General features: G+C 44.0%; 1 long non-coding RNA gene across 2 annotated transcripts in view; it reads left to right on the plus strand.

The window, feature by feature from the left end:
* Positions 1 to 16,280, plus strand: part of LOC102375243 — a 21,466-nt gene extending 5,186 nt beyond the window's left edge. The window contains exons 3-6 of one of the 2 annotated variants that reach the window (XR_003091970.1): positions 7,571 to 7,729; positions 9,519 to 9,650; positions 14,678 to 14,841; positions 15,496 to 16,280. This is a non-coding gene — a long non-coding RNA (uncharacterized LOC102375243). The remainder of the gene's footprint in view (positions 1 to 7,570; positions 7,730 to 9,518; positions 9,651 to 14,677; positions 14,842 to 15,495) is intronic. The other variant, XR_325253.3, reaches the window with a different exon arrangement.
* The last annotated feature ends 610 nt before the right edge of the window (positions 16,281 to 16,890 follow it).

Below are 16,890 nucleotides of genomic sequence, written 5' to 3' on the forward strand. Positions count from 1 at the left end.
TAGGGCCTGGGACCCTGCAGGCAGTGTAGTCTGTGCTATGTCGGGGGAGGGGGGGTCTGCCCTGTGGGGGGCAGGGGACCATTGGCAATGCATAGGGGGTGCACATGCACTCCCTGAGCATGGTGGCGCAACCCTTCAAAAAAGGTGCTGCTGACACTGTCAGTGGTGCCTGTAGGCAGTTGCCACTTGCCACCCCCCCGCCACCAGTGGTGTCTGTGGGCAGTCAGCAATCGCCACTGGCCACTGCTGCCACTGCCAGTGGTGTCTGGGTGCTTGCCGCTCACCACCCCTTCCCCCCCACTGCTGAAAGTGCCAGAGGCATCTGCAGGAGCCCTTCAAAAAAGGTGCTGCTGACACTGTCAGTGGTGCCTGTAGGCAGTTGCCACTTGCCACCCCCCCGCCACCAGTGGTGTCTGTGGGCAGTCAGCAATCGCCACTGGCCACTGCTGCCACTGCCAGTGGTGTCTGGGTGCTTGCCGCTCACCACCCCTTCCCCCCCACTGCTGAAAGTGCCAGAGGCATCTGCAGGAGCTCCCCACTTAATGCCACCATGCTCCTACTGCTGCCAGTGCTGCCATGCCCCACCAGCTGCCAGGGGCATGCAGCATTCATGCAGGTAACCACCCCCCCAAGCAGCCCCCACACGCACAGTCCCCTCACACCTACCCACACATTAACTCACATCCCCCATATCACTCCACACTCACCCACATCCCCCATCACACACCCACCATGTGATAAGGAAATCCAAAGCAAACATTAAAAGATATAAATATTTAGGATTAATTTTATGATGATGCTAGAAACACTGATAGGCTTCCAAATTTATTTAACATTGTAAATATAACAATAAAATATTGTCCATCTGACCAATCCCCCTTTCTCTTTCTCTTTTGTTCTAATTGTGGAAGAATGTGGATTTTGGGGTATTTTAAAAAGTGAATTTGGGATGCTGCCTCAGCGGTCTAGCTGACACAAGGGGCTAGTGTCCCCAGATACCAATTGCCTGAGCCCCAGAAGCTCCTGAGGTCAAGTAACCCTGAGCTGCTGGCCAGGGCAGGCTTTTGTACTGCTGGGGCCAGGACAGGGCAGCTTTTTATACTGTTGGGGACAGCACAGGTGCTGGCCCCAGGCTCTAGCTCCCCCTGGCTGCAGATCCGAGAGGAGCCAGGCAGGGTTATTTTGCCCCAAGTGGCACAATTTGCTCCACAACAAAGTGCATGTCTGAGCACATGCGCTGAGGCAAAAAGCCCTGGCTCAAATTTGCACTGCTTCTATTTGAGCTGCTGCAAGTGCAAGTGCTTGCATGTGTGGATGCGCCCTGTGAGTTGCAAAGTTATACCATTTCAGACATGGGTTATCTCTGGGCTGTGCTACCTAGCTTATATTAAGGTAACTTCAGTCTGCTCCATGAAGATAAAATTAGAAATTTGCAGTCCTCCAGTATCCCAGAATGCACTGCTCCAAGCCCTCAACCAGTGCAGGCATAGAACCCAGATGTCCTGATTCCTGGCCACATACCTGCTTGCCAGCCCTCTAGTGGCAAGTCAGTTGTGCAGGTAAGAAACAATATTTATTCTTAATGTGCAACTGTACACCTCTTAACATTTCACAGATTTTGTATGGTCTAAGTGTAACATATAACTTCACCCTTATTCACATGCTTAGCAATTGAGATCTGTGCTACTGCTAAGTGACTTCAAACAGAGTTTTGTAAGGACCTGACTAAGGAAGGCAGAACACGCCACTTTGTAAAGGAATCCTCCTGACTGGTCATTCGGATATTACAGACATTTAATTAAGAGACATTTGTAATGCAGTTATATCTCCTTGTTTATAAATTATACCTCTTAAGTCTGAATGACAAACTCATCTCATGGAAGATAAGTAAACGCAGAGAAGGTCTGACAAGCGAGGATCAATATTCAGGGAGTTATCCATCTCCTAATTGATTTAAAAAAAAACAATAGTAAGTAAAAATGAAAGCTGCAGTGGCAGATATTGATTTAAATTATTTTCATGGGGAAACGCATAGAGAAAGACTGAAGAAAATAAGTCTGCTTCATGAAAAATTATCCTTCTGTCAGAAGCTGAGAATATTGTCTTCAGAACTTTGGATTTTGCACAATAATACGATCTTGGAGGATTGCATTAAGTACAAGAAATACTAAGTTCTCTTTGTTAATATGACACTCATCTAGTAGAGCTCAACTGAAGTAAATAGGATCACTCTATTCACGCTAGTGTATTAGAGAAATAGTTTTGTTCATGGAAATCTATTTCTGTATGTGCTAATTGTATGTGTATGGTTGAACTTGGTTTACCCTCCATGCAGGCCAGCTGTCTTGTGTGCAGACACACACATAAAGAGCATAAAATAATTTGCAATAATAACAATGGTGGTCTGTAGCATGACTTTTCTATGAGGATTTATGGAATACTTCTGCCCCATGCTCAGTAGAGCTGGCAACTGCAGAGTGTGTGTGTGTGTGTGTGTGTCTTCTCTTTCTTTATGGGAAGAAGGCTTATAACATTATCCCCAGGACATCTTAAGAATAGGAGACATCAGTAATGATATTAGCCATCTTCTTCCAGGAGAGGAAGCAGCAATTTGTATATACAAAATGGTCTATCTAACTCCAAAAGTCAATGGAGATCTAGCATCAATACTCTTCTTTCTTGAATCCAGCAAGGGAAAAGCTTGAATTAGGGGTGTTTGTTCTTGTGGTCTGAAGATGGCCTATGGGGAACCAAAGGTGGGTGAAGAATAAAGCTGGGATTGAGAGTTCTACAGAAACACTTCTTAAGGAAGGACTGCCCCAAGGAAAGTTAAGAATGATGGTCTGTAGTTGAGGCATAGAACAAGTGACTTTTAGGACATTTTTAATGGATTTGGGAAGAAGAAAAAAACTTCAGAGAGAAGTATCCATCAACATGTTTAAAACAACAGGGTTCCTCTTCCTATCAAATAAGCAGATCATTTCTCCAACTCTCTCTTTACAGATAAATTGTATTTTAGATTGGATTGAAAAATGCAGTGGTCAAAATGTGCAAAATGTGGCATGCATGCTTATTTTAGATATTTGTGCTAGGATTACGAGAGCTTTTCCTGCAAATAGAGGAGGAATAGTTCATTTTTTCCAAATGAAAACAGATTGGAATTTTCTTGGCTGCAATATACTTAGCTAATTCTGTAATTTAATCTTTCATGTGCTGCGAAGCCTGTATCATGGCAAGACCTAATTTTTAAATGTTATTAATATATCCACAAATACTCTGTAAGCAGGAGGACATAAGTATCTTGTGTTTATGGCTTTCATGCCAACAAATTAAATTAACTTTCAGGGATATCAAATAATTTTTCTCTGAATGAGTTTTGGATCTGCAACTCACATTCCTTGAATTAATTAATTGAATTCCTTGAATTGCAAGGGTAGGATGTTCTTGGGAACATCTTTGCCAAGACTTAATGCTACCACAATGTAAAGAATCCCCTAGCTTAAGGGGGTCAAATTCATCTGGCAGGGGGTGTTGGGCTCGTTTGTGCAGTGCTGTTGGGGTTTCAGTACTGTGGCTCTTGCCCAGGTGACTGGCTACTTCTGCAGAAATGTGTCCTGTTGTAGCCAGAGTTGAGGCAAAAGTCTGCAGGCTGTATCTGGCCTGTGAGCTATATGCATTGCCAGCAGATCAAGGGAAGTGATTATTTCTCTGTTTGGCATTGCTGAGACCACATCTGGAGTACTGTGTTTAGTTTTGCCCCTGCCCCCCAATACAGAAAGGATGTGAACAAGTTGGGGAGAGTCCAGTGGAAGGAAGCAGTAATAGGGGGCCAAGGCATATACCTTATGAGAGAGGTTGAGGGAACTGGACTTATTTAGTCTAGAGAAGAGAAGATTGAGAGAGAATTTAATAGCAGCCTTTAACTACCTGAGGGGAGGTTTGAAAGAGGATGGAGATAGACTGTTCTCAGTGGTGGTAAATGACAGAGCAAGGAGCAATGTTCTCAAGTTGCAGTAAAAGGAGTTTGGGTATTAGGAAAACTTTCTTACTAGGAGGGTAATAAAGCATTAAAACAGGTTACCCAGAGAGGTTGTAGAGTCTCCATCCTGGGAGGTTTTTAAGGCTGTGCTAGACAAAAACTTGGCTGCAATAAGCTACGGTGACATAGCTTGTTGCTATGGTGATATCGTATTGGCAGGCATGAACCATGATGCTGACACTGCTGCACGGTAGCTTGTTGCTACTACACAGTAGGGTTGGATACAACCCATGCACAGTAATGGTGGTTATTGTGCATTCATTTAGTATTTGCTATAGCAAATTCCTAACACACGCTATAGCAAGTACTAAATGACTGCACAGTACCAACTGTACAGTTGGGCTCATGTGTAGATGCACCCACTTTCTCAGTCTATTTTGTAAAGGTGAACATGGAGAAATTCAGAAAGAACATATCTCATTTCCAAGCATTTTACAAGTTGTTGGAACATTGTGTGTGTGTGTGTGTGTGTGTGTGTGTGTGTGTGTGTAAAAGACACAAACAGACAAACAAAAGACTTTCTTAACCTCCCATAAAAAATAAAAAAATCAGCCCACATGCTTAAACTTGACCTTGGGAACAAAGGAGACAATGCTACTGAACCTGGATCTACATTGAGAAGTGAACTTAAAATTGGTTTTGGATCAGTGGCTTTCTTCATACCTAGCTATTTTAAATGGCTCAAATATGCCAGAAATGATGGAATGAATAGTATTGCAAAACAGAAATCATTGGGAGTCAGTTCCTAACACACGCATTAAAAAAAACAAACAAACCGGCTACTTTTTTTTTTTGTATTATGGTTTCTGATTCACTCAGGCTACATTTTTCATCTTTCTCACAATTGTGAGGACTACAAACTTTTTCTTTAGAGGGCAAGGTGGGATGGAAAGAGGGTGAGCTGCTCAATTTTTGGGAGCTGGACCCTTAAGAGAAAACATCCGGTATCAAGACCTGTCACAATAGAATTGCAAGTTTTGGCCATTGTTAATTCATTGCTTCCAAGATTGTTAAATAAGGTCACATGCTTTAGGGGGCAGATACCATGTAATCCTGTGTAGGCCTAGAAACATCTAGCTTCATAGTTTCCTGGTGATCAGAGGCATTAGGTGGTTGTACAAGGCACAGAAAAGTAATAATTTACTTTGGAAAACTAGTTGTTTTTGTTTTTAAGGTGTTTTCAGTGAATTGGCAATTGTGAAGGGACTATCTGTAAATGAGAAATGGTGTGTTCTAGTTTTCTCTTCATCTCACTGCCCTTTCATTGCATTCAGTAGTCTCTTCAGGGGGTCAGAGTGAAAAATCTGACCTCTCCAGGGTCTGTTGTCTAAAAATAAAGCTGCTAAATTCTCCAGCTGAGTGGTAAGAAACCAGACCCCTGGCTAAACTTACTGAGCGCTTCTCAGATGAGTAAATAAAGATATCTTTGATCCACAGACCTTGCTAGGGGGAATGGCAGTACTTGTTTGTAAACAGAATGAAAAGCTACTGCATTTAGATAAATGTTCTCTGCAAAATTTCAGTGAGAACCACTGGGCAGTGTTTTAACCAACTGCCCAGTGACATATATATTTTGGTCCAGGCCCAGTCCTTAGAAGACCTGGGCTTGTCACAGTTCTTAGTCTAAGAAATTTGCTCTGCAGCTCAGTTGTACAGATCCTTTCTCTAATATCTGGGGCCTCCAGCTCAATTTGTTTGCCAAAAGGATAATTGTGTTAGGCAAATGTGTATTTACTTATACAGAATGGTCAAATGCACACAGAAATCTGTTTTTATTGTCTGTTTGCAAGTTATGGCAGAGGTTTTGTGCCTACCATATGATCAATGGTTTTATTTTAAAGTTTGTTCCATAGATCCATTGATGAATTCCCACTATTTTCCCTGTCTCACCCAGTGTCTCCCTTCCTCTGTTCTCCATAGTGGCCTGTTCCTAGTACCATTCATTTATCTGAACTCAGTGATGTGAATACTGTGTCTGGATCCTCTCTGCCAAAAAATGCCTCAATTATTTTGCATATTCATCCACTTACCTTGCCTGGAATGGAAATGAGAAAAAAGCTAATTCAGGTGTGTTGGAGTGGTTGGTGATTTAGTTAATCCAGTTTGCAGTAGAGGTACACCTATAGATAGCAAAGAAAGTCAATTAAACCTCACCTGTCTTTATCTGTTCTTACTGTTCTGACTTCCTTGCCTCAGGAGGACTTTATGGGACTGTTATAATGCAACAACCACTCTTCTTATGAGGTCTCTAATAGCTAGGGGAATGCTTCCTTGCAGTCCCATGACAGAGTCGCTGAAAAATATATAAAATAAAAATGTCTACAGTAAAAGTTTCGGGCCAAACACTGAAGTCCTTATTCGGCTTCTAGTCCTTAAACTGGAAAAGCGCTTGTTGAAAAAAATGGGAATACTGATGGAGTGAAAATTAAGGGCAAAATCTGAGAGCAGTGCTGGTTAGATGCTTGGGAAAGTGCTGCTTAGAAAAAGGAAATGGAAATGGCACATCAGTGAACTATCAAGATCACTATCATGAACACCATGTGCCACCAGAGGCTGGGGGGCATGGTGGCTGCCTGCAGGTGTCAGTGGTGGTGTCAGCAATGGGGGCATTTCTTTTCATTTGTGAAGGTTTAAAGCTGACGAAAAAACAACTTTATATAATGTTTCAAGGGACAGCTGTTTCAAGATGGCGGGAGCCACAATGGTTTGGTTTTTTTTTTTCCCTTTATTGAACAATTGATGAATTAATGTTGTTCTGTACCTGGAAAGATGCTTCATTTTTCTTCAGCTGCTTTAGACTGCTGGTTCCCCACTTCAGTCTCTGGGTTGTAGCAGTGTTCCATTGTCCCAGGATTTGATTGCAATTACAGGGAAATGTTATGATTACCGCAAGTTGAATTGTTCCTTGTAAGAAATTCATTTGGACAACTTAACCCCTTTTCTCTATTACTGAATTGTCCACAGAAGAATAATTCCTTTCATATTTGCCTGCTATTTATAACTACTGAATGCATAGTTTATGGAAATAATTTTCTGCCTGTGGATTGCCTCTCACCTGCTTGCAGCATACATTTTATTCAAAGCTAGATTTTGTTTCATCCTTATATGGTTGTTTATCTGCCCTCAAAAACGCACACATCTCATACAGAGGTGGTGGAAAACTCATCTGGCATGGGGTCAGGGACCAAATCAGGCCCACAAACCACCTTCATATGCTGGAGCCAGCACATGTTCTGAATTGGGCACTGTGTGCTGGGCATGTCCCAGAACAGCCTATCCAGGACCATACCATATGTGGTGCCTGCTCCAGGACTGTGGTGCATGTGACCCCTGCTTCATCCAGTCCAGCACTGAACCACACATGATGCCTACTTCAGCACAAGTCCATTCCCTATGGCAAGGTCCTTGTTCACGCGGGCACAAATGATGTGGCTGGGAGTAGTCCAGACTGCATCATGAAAGACTTCCATGAGCTGGGGGCTGAACTTAGGAAGTCGGGGGCACAGGTGGCATTCTCTTCCATCCTTCCAGTTGGCAGCAGCCAGCGGCGCCAGGATGTCTGCATCAGGGTAGTCAACCAGCAGCTCCAGAGATGGTGTCTTCGTGAGGGTTTTGGATTTTACAGCCATGATCAGCACGTCCAGGGAGGAGGCTTCCTGGGATGGGACGATCTTCATCTCTCTCCTAGAGGTAAGCGTCTGTTCTCCCACAGGTTGGCTGATCTCCTCCAAAGAGCTTTAAACTAGGTTCAATGGGGGAAGGGGAACCGGTGGTTGAGGAGAACCCAGGGTTGGCGAGCCACAAACAAGGCAGCAGAGCAACTCAGGTAAGCACTAAGGGGCACCAAGAGCACCCAACGGGGGGCTAACGTCTTTACACATGCCAGGAGTCTGGGGAATAAGCAGGAGGAGCTTACACTTTTACTTGCTAGCACTCAGTATGACCTAGTCAGCTTAATGGAAGCATGGTGGGATTCTATTCATCACTGGGCGGTAGGCATTGAAGGGTACAGGTTGTATAGGCGAGGCAAAGTGGGGGGGGGGGAAAAAAGCAGGGGTGTAGCTCTCTGTTAGGGCAGGGGTAGAGGAGGGGAATACTTAGGTATTGTGGGTCAAGATACGGGGGATCCAGGGGAAAAGAACTTGGTAGTGGGGGGGTCTACTACTGACCTCCTCATCAGGATGATGAGCTAGACCTGGTACTCTCTAGGCAGCTCTCAGAGGCCATTCAGGTGAGAGAGGTGGTGGTCATGGGGGACCTAAATTACACAGACATCTGCTGGGAGGAGCAGATGGCCAAAACAAACCACTCGCATAGGTTCTTAAACTGCATGCAGGACCTACCTAACCAAGGAGGTGTCCAGTCCCACCAGGGGTAATGCCTTGCTAGACCTGGTCTTAGCAACAGGGAACGATCTTGTGGGTAACCTGCAAGTACACAGTAACCTGGGAGATAGTGACTATCATTTGGTCGAATTCACAATCCAGTGAAGGGTGGGAAAAATAACCAGTGAGACTAAAGGGTTAGACTCAGAAGGGCCAATTGCAGTAAACTTAGAAGGCTAGTTAGTGAGGTGGCTGAACTCAAGAGCAAATGGGGGTCCAGGAGGGTTGGTGGTTTCTCAAGGGAGTGATCCTTGGGGCACAAAAGGAGACTATTCCATTATGAAGGAAAGGGGGCAAGGGGACAAAAAATCCCCCTTGGCTGAACAGGGAACTCCAGAAAAGACTGGGGGCCAAGGAAGAGGTTTATAGGCAGTGGAAGCGGGGGGGCAGCCACTGAGGAGGAATATACCTCCCTGGCGCGCTATTGCAGGGACTCAATTAGGCAGGACAAGACAGTACTGGAGCTTAGGCTGGCTACAACAATCAAGGACAATAAAAAGTCCTTCTACAGATACATAGTGAGCAAAAGGAAGGTGCAGAGTAACATAGGGCCCCTGCAGGACAAGTCAGGACAGTTGGTGGCTGACGCATTGAAAAAGGTGGAGCTCTTCAACGAGTCCTTCTCTTCAGTATTCCTAAGTATTGGCCAAGACAATTCCCCCAGCTTGAACATAGATGTCCGGGAGGCACTAGACCACCAATGGTTAGTGCTGACTTAGTTAAGGATCCCTTGGAGGAGCTGGATGGGTACAAGTCAGCAGGCCTGGATGACCTTCATTCATGGGTGCTGAAGGAATTGGCCAGTGTCATAGCTGAGCTGCTGGCATGACTGTTTGAGAACTCCTGGTGTTCTGAGGTTCCTGAGGACTGGAAAAGGGCCAACGTGGTGTTCATTTTTAAGAAGGGGAGAAGGGATGAGCCAGGTAACTTTAGGCCAGTCAGTCTTACCTCTATCCTTGGGAAAACACTATAAAAAAGTCATTAAGGAGTGCATTTGTGAAGGCCCAGCAGGGGAAATAATGCTGAAAGGAAACCAGCGTGGGTTCGTTACAGGTAGATCCTGCCTGACAAACCTTATATCCTTTTATGACCAGGTCACACTGCCTTAACACAGGAGCTGAGGCAGATGTCATCTGTCTGGACTTTAAGAAGGCCTTTGATACAGTTTTGCATACTATTCTCATAAAGAAGCCAGCAGGCTGTGGAGTGGACAATTACACAGTCAGGTGGGTGGCCAACTGGCTTAGGAACCACACCCAGAGAGTGGTGGTGGATGGGTCATCTTCGGCCTGGAAGGAGGTGGGCAGTGGTGTCCTGCAGGGTTCTGTTCTTGGACTGGTGTTATTTAATATCTTCATCAGCAATTTGGACAAGGGTGTGGAGAGCACCCTGTCCATATTCACAGATGACACCAAGTAATGAGGCAAAGTTAACACACTAGAGGGTAGGGAGCGGATACAGGCAGATCTAGACAGGTTGGATCAATGGGCAAGAATGAAACGGGATGCAAGTCAACGAAGAGAAATGCAAGGTACTCCACCTAGGGAGGAGGAATTCCCAGCACACCTATAGGTTGGGGGATGACCTCCTCAGCAGCTCAGCGGCTGAAAGGGATCTTGGAGTCATAGTTGACTCCAAGATGAACATGAGTGGCAGTGTAATGAAGCCATCAACAAAGCCAATTGTACCTTATTGTGCATTAGCAGATGCATGACCAACAGATCGAGGGAGGTGATGCTCCGCCTCTGTGGCATTGGTTAGGCCACAATTGGAGTACTGTGTCTAGTTTGGGGCACTGCACTTCAAGAGGGATGCGGAGAATCTGGAGAGGGTCCAGAGGAGGGCCACTCGTATGGTTAGTGGCCTCCGTGCAAGACCCTGTGAGGGGAAGTTGAGGGATATGGATCTCTTCAGCCTTCACAAGAGATGTCTGACAGGAGACCTGGTAGCCACCTATAAGTTTATCAAGGCAGAACAACAGGGAATTGGAGATGCGCTATTTACCAGGGCACCCCTAGGAGTAACTAGGAATAATGGGTACAAACTAGTGGAGAGTAGATTCAGGTTAGACATTAGGAAGAAATTTTTCACAGTAATCTGGAACAAGCTGCCTAGAGAGGTGATACTATCACTTAACTTAGAGGCTTTCAAGAGGAGGCTAGAAAGGCACCTGGTTGGGGTTGTCTGGCCTTGGTCCTCTTTCCTGCCCGGGGCAGGGGGTTGGACACGGTGATCCTTCATGGTCCCTTCTGACTCTACAATCTATGAATCATTCTATGCTGGATCCACCATGTGTCCCAAAAATGCTGGAGTGGGTGCTACGTGCATCGTGGTGCCATTCACTTTAGGATCTCACCATCCATTCCAGCATCAATCTGACTGCTCTGGGACATGTGCTGGGTCTGACATGGGGCAGACATGTGGTTCCAGAATGGTTGGAACAACACATCTGAGCTGTATGCTGTGTGTGGGTCAACTCTAAGACAGCATCAGCACTTAAGGTCAAATAAAAGGCTCCACTGGCCAGATCCAGCCTATGGGCTGTATCTTTGACACCCTTGCCAACAGGATAGCATTTAAGTTCCAGTGACAAGAACTAAACATAGTTTTAATTGTTAAACATCAGCAAGTTATTTTAGAGCTGATAGAAGTTAATTTTTTTGAAATTTGGATAAAATTTTTAAATGACAGCATTATTTTGAAGAAAAACTGTAACCTTTTTCTCCAACTTTTAGTTATAAGTCAAGCTACTTAACAGTCATCTTAAGAGCTGAGAGCCCCTTGAACTTTTCGACTCAAGGGAAGGTCATACACTACATTTTGAACAAGTGAACAGATCAGTGTGCGCACTATTCACAGGTCACTTTTTAGTCAGATAATCCAGTGCAACACATCAGCACATTTAACTCGATTTTCTTACTCTACATCTTTTACATTCTTTTTTCTTCTTGTCTTTCTTCATTTCTAATCTTTTCATATGTCCCCCTCTCTCCTTCCCAAATTCTTGGGTTCCTGATGAGAATACCTTGTAGACTAGGGGTCTGCAATTATTTTGGGTGGAGGGCCGCTTACAGAGTTCTGGCAAGTCATCGAGGGCCGCGTGACAGGCAGCCCAGGGCAGATAAATATTAATTTTTAAATTTTTTTAGGGGCCCTGCGGGCCACATCTGGCCTACAAGCTGCATTTTGCCCATCCCTGTTCTAGATTATCCTGTTAGTTCAATGTTGTGTGCTGTAGGCCAAAGTGAATTGCCTAATATATCAGACCTGTATTCTTCTCATCCATTAAATTAGTACTATGTATCTAATACTGCCCTGTACAATTAGTACTATGTATTTAATACTGCCATATTTTTTCGCATACCTTACCCCCAAAAATCAGCTGCTGAAAATTTGGATGCACAGTATCAGTGAAGAAATATAGTAATAGCAGTTTCAGTTCATAGATGGTATGAAGCCTCTCACCTCCTGTGAGGATCTGTGATGATGCAAGTTGCCTTGAAACAAGGGCAGGAGCAGGATCTCGGGTTTCAGGTGGTCACAGTTGCTTCCTGTTTGGGAAAATATGAAGATATTTCATATAAATATGAAGATTTCATTTTTAAAAATTGGCTAAATTCGATATCTTCCATGCGTCGGGTATCCAGGTTTAGCTGTATTGGTCTAGAGGAAAAGGCAATCAGGACTCGTAGTAGAGATCTTTTATTAGACCAACAAGATTTTTGCAAAACCGTTTTTCTTTATTTTGACTTGTAAATTCTGCTGTGGGATCTCATAAGAGTTGTGGCATGGCTGCCTTATTACTTCTATTTTCTTCTACAGGCTGGGTTACTTGATTGTATTACCCATCCACAATGCATCATATCTAGCCTTCTGGTGAGGTGTGGTAGATGTTTTGTATTGTTCAGCTATAATCAATTATTTATATATTTTTCTGATAGAATATATAAAATCAAATTGAAATATCTGTCACTTTGCTTGTTATATATTTTTAAGGACTAAATTTTCAAAATATTGCAGCGAAGTCATTGCATAGCTAAACATGCTTGCAATGTATAAATCTGTTGGATACATTTTTTTTAGAGCCTTTTATTTTATAGAGTTCCTTTCTCAGATGAAATTCCCATTGAAATGAATGGGAGTTAGACCTAGGTATAAGGTTTTTGCTCAAATCCTTCCCAGGCTAAAGTATAAGAATATGAATACAATATGCAATTTTGAATAGAGGAACACAATTACTTTTGCCTCGACATGCGGTTATACTTTGTATTTACCTTACCAACCAAAGATCTAACTGTAGCAGAATGGAACCGAGAGCTTGGCTTGAAATGTGATCAACAAAATGGAAGCTGCAAAGAAATTATTGCATTTTTAATTGTCCAAATTTAAAATTAAATGAATACATACCAAGTTACAGTGAGTGCAAAAACAGAGGCCACCACTGTTGATGTAAATTGTGGAGCTCCAGAGAAGTAAGAGCTGTCAAATAGTTGTATGACACCAGTGGAGCTATGCTGATTTTTCTGAGCTGATGATTTGTCTCAAAGATCTGATCCAAAACTCAGTTAGGTCAATGAAAGGAATAACATCAGTTGAGGTTTGGTCAGGATCTTAGTTTGCATTGAAATGCGACCTACTTTACAAAACTTGTCAGAAGTGCCAACATCAGCTTTTTACTTCAGATCAGACTCACAGTACGTTTTAATCTGTTTCTAATTAACCGTGTGACCAAACCCTGTGGATTAGTGTATCTTTTGTCATCTACATTCATAGTGCAGTTGAAAACAGCCTCCTGGCACAATTCCAGTGAGTTTCCCTGCTCACTCTTGTGAGGATTGTTTATTGGTATGCTCATCTATTTCAGCTATTATCTACCAAAGACAGCTCAAATCACCCTCAAAAAGCAATGTGCATACTTATCCATGAATATGTGTATTGAATTTTCCTTCTACATTTTGCATGGTGTATAGTAATGCTATGATCCATATTTTAAAATTGTACAGAATGCACACAACGAACCTGTCTGTCAGAAGGTTGTGTTGACCACTGGGCAAAGCTCTAAATATCAGTGGGACAAAACTTCAGTCGCCTATTCTGAAGTCAGATTTCATATGCCCTCTTATGACCGGAATGATAAAGCATGCTATAAGAAGCTCCTTCTTTTGGCTAACTCTTATGCATGTTAATGTTAAATTTATGTAAGGTAGATAGTTTTTGCTAATTTTTTTTTGTTTTTGTTTGTTTGTTTGTTTGTTTTGCATGGTGTTACGTGTATTAGATGCAAATGTATTCTTTTACTTCAAAGAGGCTGCTTCTGCACACAGGTGTTGGGTTTGGCATTTATTTAATAGCTTTCTTCCAGTTCTTCTTGTTAGCCCCTGCAAGGTTTTCCTGATAGCCTTTGAAGTACCAATATTTACTTTGGTAAGCAGCAGGAAGTAGAATAAAGGAAGAAATACAATAGGAGAAAATAGTGTTTGTACTCAACAGTGTGACAGTTGTACAACAGAAGCTTTGAAACAGGTGTGACACACACAGGTTCTGCACCCTGGGTGGTAGGCACAGGAGCAGTGGCCAGACCAGTGGTGGCCTCTGTTTTTGCACCCACTGTAACTCACTGCCTGGGATTCATGCCCCAGTTGCCCACTCTTAGTTACACTGCTGCTTTGAAAGTTATGTACTCCATAATTGTTGTTGCCAGTGACTACTTCTGTATTTGGGGTGATTTGCCAGCTGCATGTCATTTTTACAGTGCATGCTTGGATATGACTTTTCAGAAATGGTTTTGGGTCACAAACCAAGGCTGTTTTATTTTGTGAAAAGCTTTTCAACTCAAGTGACGTGGTCTTTTCCATTAGGAAATCTATATTGAGTAGCCCAAGAATAGATTGCATATTCTATAGATAATAAGTCTTTGTTCCTGGGACACAAATGAACAAGGAGCAGGCAAGAGAAGTTGTAACACAAACAGCAAAATCTCTTTGAGTGGCTTCCTTGAGTGCTAAACATTGCCCCCCTTCACTGGAACCTGGGCAGCAAAACTGAGACTATAACATGATATGGGCAATGTCACCTTTCATGCTTTCAACTTCAGTTTTAATTTTTTAATTCCCCATGGCCACTATTAATGTTGGGGGTTCTTGTTGCCTCGTGAGGATCAAGGACCACTATCCTAGTTCATGGTAATGTTACATTTGATGATTTCTACCATCCAGAAGGAGGAATTGCTATATGACTGTTTTTGTTTCCTTAGGAACCAGAATTTAAGCAGTAGGAGGAAAGGGAAGCATTTCTGTGAAAACACATAGCAGTTCATCTGCTTGATTAAAGATCCCTCTCAGAAAGAATCTGGACAGCTGGAGCTTGATTGGAAAACAGACCAGAGCAGCACCATCTGATGTCCTAGGGTGTATTCAGGTATTACATTTAGGCAAAGTACAGATGTTCAAAAAACCCATGGCTGCTCTGGTCTGTAATTATTACACTTTACTTAAAGTGCTATAAGTTAAAGTGGGAGAGAACTGAACTGATGTTCACCATTTGGTGGTGGTGGGGCTCAGAGGCTGCCACACTGGTGGAGGCATAGCTTCTAGTGTGTCCCACAGGCTCCCCAGGCTGCTGAAGCCACTCCTGATTGGCTGCTGGGCACAAGCCACCATGGACCCTCCCCTGTGCATAGCCCTAAGCTGACAAACAGTGGCTCCAGACCTTCCTCATGCATTGGGCCAACTTCATAAATGCCTGGTATATAGGCATGTGGCCACTTCTCACTCCAGAGAAGCAGGTGGTCATCACCAATATAAAGCTGGCCACCTGCAGCAGTTACCGCTATGTCATCAACCAGTTCAGTGTAGTCCATGACCAGGGAAGCTGTCTGGGAGGTGTAACTGGCCATCCAGGACATTCTGGCCAACTGCTTCATCTGCCCCATCAATCTGCAGGAAGTGGCCAGCAGCTTCCTCTGCATGGTCTTCCCCAACTGTGTGGGGGCCATGGATGGCGCACACATGTCCATCCCAGGTCACCCAGGTATTCATCAATGACAAGTGCTAAATCTCCATCATCCTGCAGGGCATCATCAAACTCCTGAGCCACTTAACCCACATCTTTGCCAGCTGGGTACACAGTGCCCATGATGCTCACATCTTCCACAACTTCCTGCTCCTGGTTTCCCTGATTTCATCATCAGTGATGTCATTATCCTCCCCTCACATTCATTGAGGACCTGATCGACCCCCTCCTGCCCTGGCTGATGAAGCCATGTGCGGGGCAGCTGGACTGCTGGAAGGAGCACTTAAACTACTTCCTGAGTAGGTGCTGCATGATGGTGGAGTATGCCTTTGGCCACCTCAAGGTATGCTGGTGGGCTGCTCTCAGTGTGTGCCTTGAAGTGGATGATTCATTCTTTCTGTGTGTCCTCTACAACATCTGTGAGACTAGGGGAGAGGTCTTCTCTGAAGTCTGGGCCAAGAGGGCAGGGCACATAAACTGGGCCTGGCAGTGCAAGCACATGTGGCATAAGAATGGGGGAGAAGGTGAGCCTCCTGCCAATTTTGGGGGGCTCTGGTCCTGCACAATCGCAGGCTGTCTAGATCTGTGAAGCCCTGGCTTACTACTTTTTCACTTGTGGACTGGGAGCCCTCCCTGGATGAGAAGAGAGGGATGGCTTTTCATGCCCCTGCTCTGGCACAAGGCCATGGATTTCCTGCTCCAGGCTCCTTTGGCCCTGCATCCGGGGAGCACTGCCCATAGTCCAGGCTTCCCTGGCACCATTCCCCTTCCCTTCTCTCCCTGCCCCGCCCTGATGCAGGGGAATGTGGCACATGGAAGTGATATGACTTAATTTAATAAAATGTTGCAGCTACTAAACTTTTCATGTGCTTAATAAAGAAAACTTATTGAATGTTGCCTATGATGGAACTTAGTTTCTTTACCCAATTAACACAAACCACAAAACTTTGGAGGCAGCAGAGGAAGAGGTTTGAGAAAGGAGCAAAAGAATCTGAAAGGAGTGCTTGGGACACAGAGAAGGAGGGAGTGGGAGGAAGGGGTTGGGGCCAGGGGGAATGACACACGGGCTGAACTCAACAAACATGAAACTTTGTTGGGGAGGCATGGGGTAGTGTGCTTTTGACCTGGTACCTTACTTTCAGGGGTTGGGTGTGAAGAATAGGGACTTCTCTGTGTAGGATTTAGACAGATGTGTGATCCTGGACCCACGGTCCGTTTTAGATAGCTGTTCATGGAAGAATGAATGATAAAAATATGCAAACATGTTTGGATGAAATAAGCCAGACTTGATAAAGGCTTTTTTTGTGTCATTATTATCTTGGCTCAGGTTTTTAGCAGGTACATACTCAGGCTGCTAACTGAAATGAAGAAACTACTTTTGTAAGTCCTTTGCTTTGTCCAGAAAGCTACAACAGAGCTGGTAACCACTAAGAGATTCAAAACACCATCAAGTTA

This window comes from Alligator sinensis, unplaced genomic scaffold, assembly GCF_000455745.1.
Source record: "Alligator sinensis unplaced genomic scaffold, ASM45574v1 scaffold509_1, whole genome shotgun sequence".
Classification (NCBI taxonomy): domain Eukaryota; kingdom Metazoa; phylum Chordata; order Crocodylia; family Alligatoridae; genus Alligator; species Alligator sinensis.